The sequence below is a fragment of the Nicotiana tabacum genome, chromosome 5 (assembly GCF_000715075.1).
Source record: "Nicotiana tabacum cultivar K326 chromosome 5, ASM71507v2, whole genome shotgun sequence".
Taxonomy (NCBI): Eukaryota; Viridiplantae; Streptophyta; class Magnoliopsida; order Solanales; family Solanaceae; genus Nicotiana; species Nicotiana tabacum.
In genome coordinates this window covers 69234268-69240295 of record NC_134084.1, presented here as the reverse complement: position 1 = coordinate 69240295, position 6028 = coordinate 69234268, and positions in this window count along the sequence as shown.

Here is a 6028-nt window from a genome sequence, read left to right as displayed (position 1 = left end):
ATTTCAGCCCAATTTTAATTAAAACCCGACCCAGGCCCCAATTACCCCTACCCGACCCAAAAGCTTATTAAATCCTGGCCGTTGATCAAAAAGATCAACGGTCCTCATCCGTCCTTACCTTTTTTAACCAAACGACCCCCCCAATACCCCTCTCATTCCTCACTCATCTCTATCTCTCTACTTCTGGTTTTCTCTAGAACCTTCCCTCTCCTCTCCTCTCCGATGAGTTATATTCATCTTCTCCGGCCACCTTCTAACTTAAATCTATGGTGGTCTCACCACCCACCAAGCCACCTATGGCTCCTCAGGTTTGGTTAACTGAAGCTTCATGACTCGACCACGAAGATTTGGATCCAGACCTCTGTTGATTCAAGCTTTACGGCCATCTCCGACCCTGCTCCGGCAAGCTATGTCTGTTTCGAGCCTGGCTACGACTCCTTTTGTTTATATCCAAGCCTTTATCACCGTTTGGGTTCCTCTGAAAACCCTAGATTTGAGGTTTTTCTAATCTCTTTAGATCTGTTCCAGATCTATGCTTTCCCTAAGCTTTTAAATGATTTTCTGGATTTTCTTTCAAAAAAAAACTATACTTTCGAAACCATCTCTTTTTCCGATCTAGGGTTTTTCTGAAATATTTAGATGTTTCTCTGATTTTCTCTTTCTTTTGTGTGTTTTTTCTACTATATTTTCCTCTACTGTGTTCTCATGTGTTTCTTCTACTATATTTTCCTCTACTGTGATTCTTGTGTGTTTCTTCTACTGTATTTTCCCCTACTGTGCTCTTGAGTGTTTTTTATTAAGTTTCCTACACTATGTTCTAGTTAAGTTTCTTCTAATATTTCTTAATATGTTTCTCCTACTGTTCTTATCAATTTCTCCAGTATGTTTCGTATTAGTTTCTTCTACCATGTTTTCTTTGAACTCTTCTGCTATGTTTCGCATGTTACTCTTCTATCATGTTTCTCATGAGTTTTGTTGCTGAGAGTAACATGTTAAAGGTTTCAGTTCTTTTCTGAGACCTCTGAACCTGTTTCGACTCAATTACTTGTCCTCTCATCTCTGCACTCGATTGATGGTAGAAACCCTAGAATTTGGGGATTCTTCCTAGTTTGGAAACTATTGGCTATGTGATTTTCCTGAACTGGTTTTATTTCAAAAACCCTAACTCTTTCAGACCAGTTTCGAGTCTCTGAACTGAGTTTTGAAATCCTTGTTTTCATATGATTTTGACTTTTGCTTTACACTGGATCTTTTTGCTACTTCTTTTCTACATTGCTAACCTATGTGACAAACATGCACCTGTAGCCTATTATCTACTGATTTTGCAATGACATAACATCTTCTTTCAATTTAACATGTCTGTATGCTCTTTATATGTGATGAACTTCCCTCTAAAATAGCTTTCAAATTTGGGATTGGTTCAGACTTCCTTCTTAATAGGTTTGATTGATTTCTTTCCATTGTTTGCTGATTTCCCTGTGATTCGACTTAAGTTAAAACCTTTCTCAGCTTTTCTGGCTTGGTTCACTCATGGACCAATAATTACAAAATCTCTGACTCTTGATTTACTGGCTACTAATTGATTTTCTTACCTTATTTGTACAAACGTGTATTTCAAAATTTTGTCCCTTAAATAACTTTTTATGTATTTGCCCCTAATTGCATGCTTTGCACAGAAGGTTTATTGGACTTCTTCCCTTAAGTAGTTTTCCCGTTTGAATCTGAATTCCTTAATTAAAGGAAGTCTTGTGTGATTGATTCTTAATTTATAATCAGTTCCTTAACTGTTTTCTTACCTTATTTCTGCCTGATTTTCACACTATAAAGGCACGCCTCTTTCACAAACTCGAAAAAGGATTCACAATCTTTCTGAACTCACATTCATACACAATAGTATTCTCTCTTGTCTGCACTGTGGCCTGTTTACAAGACCTAACTGCTTTTCTCTATTTGTTTCTTTGAAACTGGTATGTCCTGATTTAAGCTTTAGCACCACAACAACGTGTTTATTTACTGCTTTTGTATTCATGTCTACTTATTGTTTCTGTACTTGAATTAGCATGTTTATTTCTTTCTACCTGCTCCTATTATGAATCCCAAAACCCCTTCCCCCTATGTGTTTGAGCTATAGTTTAAGGCATGACAATATTCAAATTATTGTCCATGAATTAAACTTGATCCCTTGGGATCCTAGCCTCTAATAATGTGTTATAGTAGGCTTTAGTAGGCTTTTGGGTGTACTAGCACTCTCCATTGCTGGGTATACCTACAGCCTGCCTAGTCTTTTCAATTTCCATATTCCCCATGTACCTCTATGCGTACTTATTTGTAGTTGTTTCCCTTTCCCTTTCCCCCTTTCAGAATTTTGTTTCTGCACTTGCACACTCTCTTAGTCCTTAAGTTTTGCCCCCCTCTTGTGAGTCTTGCCTTGGGACCTTGAGCTCCCTCTGAACTTGGACATTTGAGGGCTGGCCATTCCACACTGCACTTGTCTTAATCTGATAATGTATTTGGGTGTGAGCATTGCCCGGAGTCCCCTTTGAGGCTCTTAGGAAACTTTGACACATCCAAATGGGAAAAAGGCTTTGGATCATGATCTCTTGGAGTTGGTTTACCTCATATTTCATAAATGAAGTCTGAATCAGGCTCTCCTTGGTTGTACTTTTTAATTTCTGATGTATTCTTTTACCTTTTTTTCTGGGCTGTAATAATTTGTAATAATTTCTTAGGGATGGCTAGTGAAAAAGGGAGGGGTAACTATGTATGCAAAGGGTAGATATCCTGCCTATAGGTATTTCTGAAATTCTGCATTCTCACATAGATATCCTGCCTATAGGTATTCTGATTTTCTCACATAGATGCCACATCTATAAGTATTTCTGATCATAGGTCTGTTGCTCTCATATAAAAATCATGTCCATAAGTACCTGGAAATCTGAATTCTGCATATGCATATAGAGAAATATGCCAATAGGTCATTCTAAATCATGTATATCCGTTCTTCATCTAGCAATCATGTTCATAGGTCTTAAACAAAAAAAAAATCAGCATCTAGATATCATGTCTATAAGGCTTCTGCATTCTTTACCATGTCTATAAATGGTTTTAAAATCGACAACGCATAGAAATCATGTCTATAGGAACTATTAATCGAATCTGAATCGCTTCATTCACTTATAAGGCTAAAACCAGTAATAACGACGTGTCATCATCTGCATAACTTATAACCTTTTTGCTATAACCTTTTTGCTAAAAACTTGCCTTTCTTTAATAATCTGGCAACCTTTCTTAACCAGTACGCATTCAGTTTATTTCAATGCTTTCTGAATTCATTAGATACCATGTCTATAGGATCTTTGTCCAACACTTAGGCAAGCTTTAGGGTGAAAATTATAAATAGAATCTGTTTTATTAATTACAACCAGCAGGCAGGCCTGATTCGGGTTTCTTATCTGAATTATGTAATAAATCAGTCTGCTTCAACTTTTAAGTTCTTAATTAGACCCTAAACAGTATGTGTAAGTCATGCTAACTATGTGCTTCTTTGATTGAAGGAGGTATATCTGAGCCTTTTTTACTTGTTATGTGCTCCTCCCCAACTTGCTATACATGTTTTTGTATGTCGCCTTAGAATTTTGCCTTTGAAACTACAAACAAACCTAAAATCCCTCCCTTTTAGGATTAGTAGTCTTAAATACCTCCGGGACTGATAGGATTGGGACGGGTAATATCATGCAATAGGTAAACGAGACCATTCCGCGCTTTAATACCTTAACGGGGTGGGAAAGGGTAGATATGGATATGATGACCACGTGATAACATCACGTGTAGCCCCTCACTGAGGAGTGATTACCGGATGTTGTGTGGGGTAATCCATATTATTAATAAACATAGGACATCCCCCTTCCTTTGTTTCTTTGTTTCTTTTAAAATTTCAAATTATTTCTTTCTTTAGTTCTTTCCAACTTTGTTTATTTGTAACCATTACGTGAAAATCCTCTCTTATTTGAAGTTCTTACTTGCCTACGTGTTATTTGTACCTAAAGTCACAACCATGGTTTGGCCGGGAACCACACTAGTAGATCCTGAGGGGTGCCTAACACCTTCCCCTTGGGATAATTTCAAGCTCTTACCCAATCTTTGGTTACTCAAATCAAAACCCTTCTTAGTGTCCTAATGCACTTAAATCATTAGGTGGCGACTCTTCAATTCAAAACCCAAATCCCGAAAATGAACGAGTTATCCTCCCAAATGTCATAAACCCGATTTCACGAGAAAAAGGGGGCCGACAACATGCACCAACTAGTTTATGATATGTAGAGATTTTGACAATAACATTATACATGCAGAAATAATGATAGGCCCAAAATCTTCCAAATATGTGTTTATTCCAAGAATTCAACTTTCGCCGCCAGAAAATGAATGATATCCTTTTAAATTCATCAGAAAATAATTTTCAGTGCATTTATGTTTTTCGATGACAATAAATAAAGCATGGGGTCAAACAATACCCAACGTTGGATTGTGCTTATCGCAACATATTTTTTCATATGGGCAACTATATGTTACACTTTCAAGAGGTATATCGATGTCAACAACAAGAGTTTTGGTCATGATAGAGTAACCGAAGAGATGAAGAGGCACATACATACAACAACATAACATGTTATTAACTCTTACAATATATTACCTATAATTATAAATATTATACATATCACGACCTTAACTAATTATTCTGTTGATGTTTGCGGGTTCTGAAGATATTCTCCATATTTGAATTCACTTAATACATCAATGTATTTAAACTCATTTTTTCATTTTTACATTTCAATTTCATGTTGAATCCATTTGGACATTAATTACTATTACACGTAGTTCCTTCACGTGATTTTTAATTCTTTTTCAAACAGACGCGACGGCTTACACGTGCACTGCACGTACACTGAAATTAGTAATGAAGAAAATAAAGATAATATGAGAATACTTATACTTTAAATTAATTTAAAAATAAATAATTAAATAATACTTAAAAATATTATTGATATATTTAAATGATAAAAAAGTACCGAGTAAGAGGATAAAAACATAAAGATCTATAATAAAGACCTAATTTTATTAAGATCATCCGCATTAATTATTATTTTTCACTACCGCCTACCATTATCAACTATCACCGTGCCACCCACCGCCACCATTATTGACAACCACCACCACCACCACCAAACCGCCACCATTATTGACAACCGCCACCCACCATCCCCACTAGCCCCGCCACCACTAGCCCCGCCACTATTATTTTCAACCACAACCACAAACTCATCTACCTCAACTACCACAGCTAACCACCTCATCACCATCAACAATCATAGGCGGCACTGCCCACCGTTATAAACTACCATCACCATCACTCACCATTATTAATTATCACTGTCCACCACCATTATTCTTAGCCATAATCACCATCATTATCAATTACCACTAGCTACTATACAGAACCACCATCATTAACCAAAACCACCACCAATCGCCGCCTCTAGTCGGCATTCACAAGGACCACTGTTAGCCATTATCATTACTAACTACCATAATTTTTAAAAAATATATTTTATTGATAGAATATTAGATTAATTAGTATTTTATTTGAATTTATGTTTATTAATTTTTAAATAAAGATAAATTTTATATATTCAGATATTAAAAAACAAACGGTATTATTCAAGCAGTATTCAGATCTTAATATATATCTTAATATTCAGATGTGTATTCAAATTCAGATATCTTAATCTTAATACACATTTAATATTCAGATGTGTATTCAGGTTCAGACGTGTTAATCTTAAAAAAAAATAGGCAATTTGACTTTGAAATGAAAAACAAAGTGGTAGTAAATTTTTTGTTAAAATAAAATGATCAACAATAGGTTGAGGGAGTAAATTGGAGCACTAATCATTTGAAAAAAATAAAGGAAAGAGAAAATCTGTTCTGTTGTCATTCTTATATGCGTTGCTCTACAGTGGAGCAATGGTTG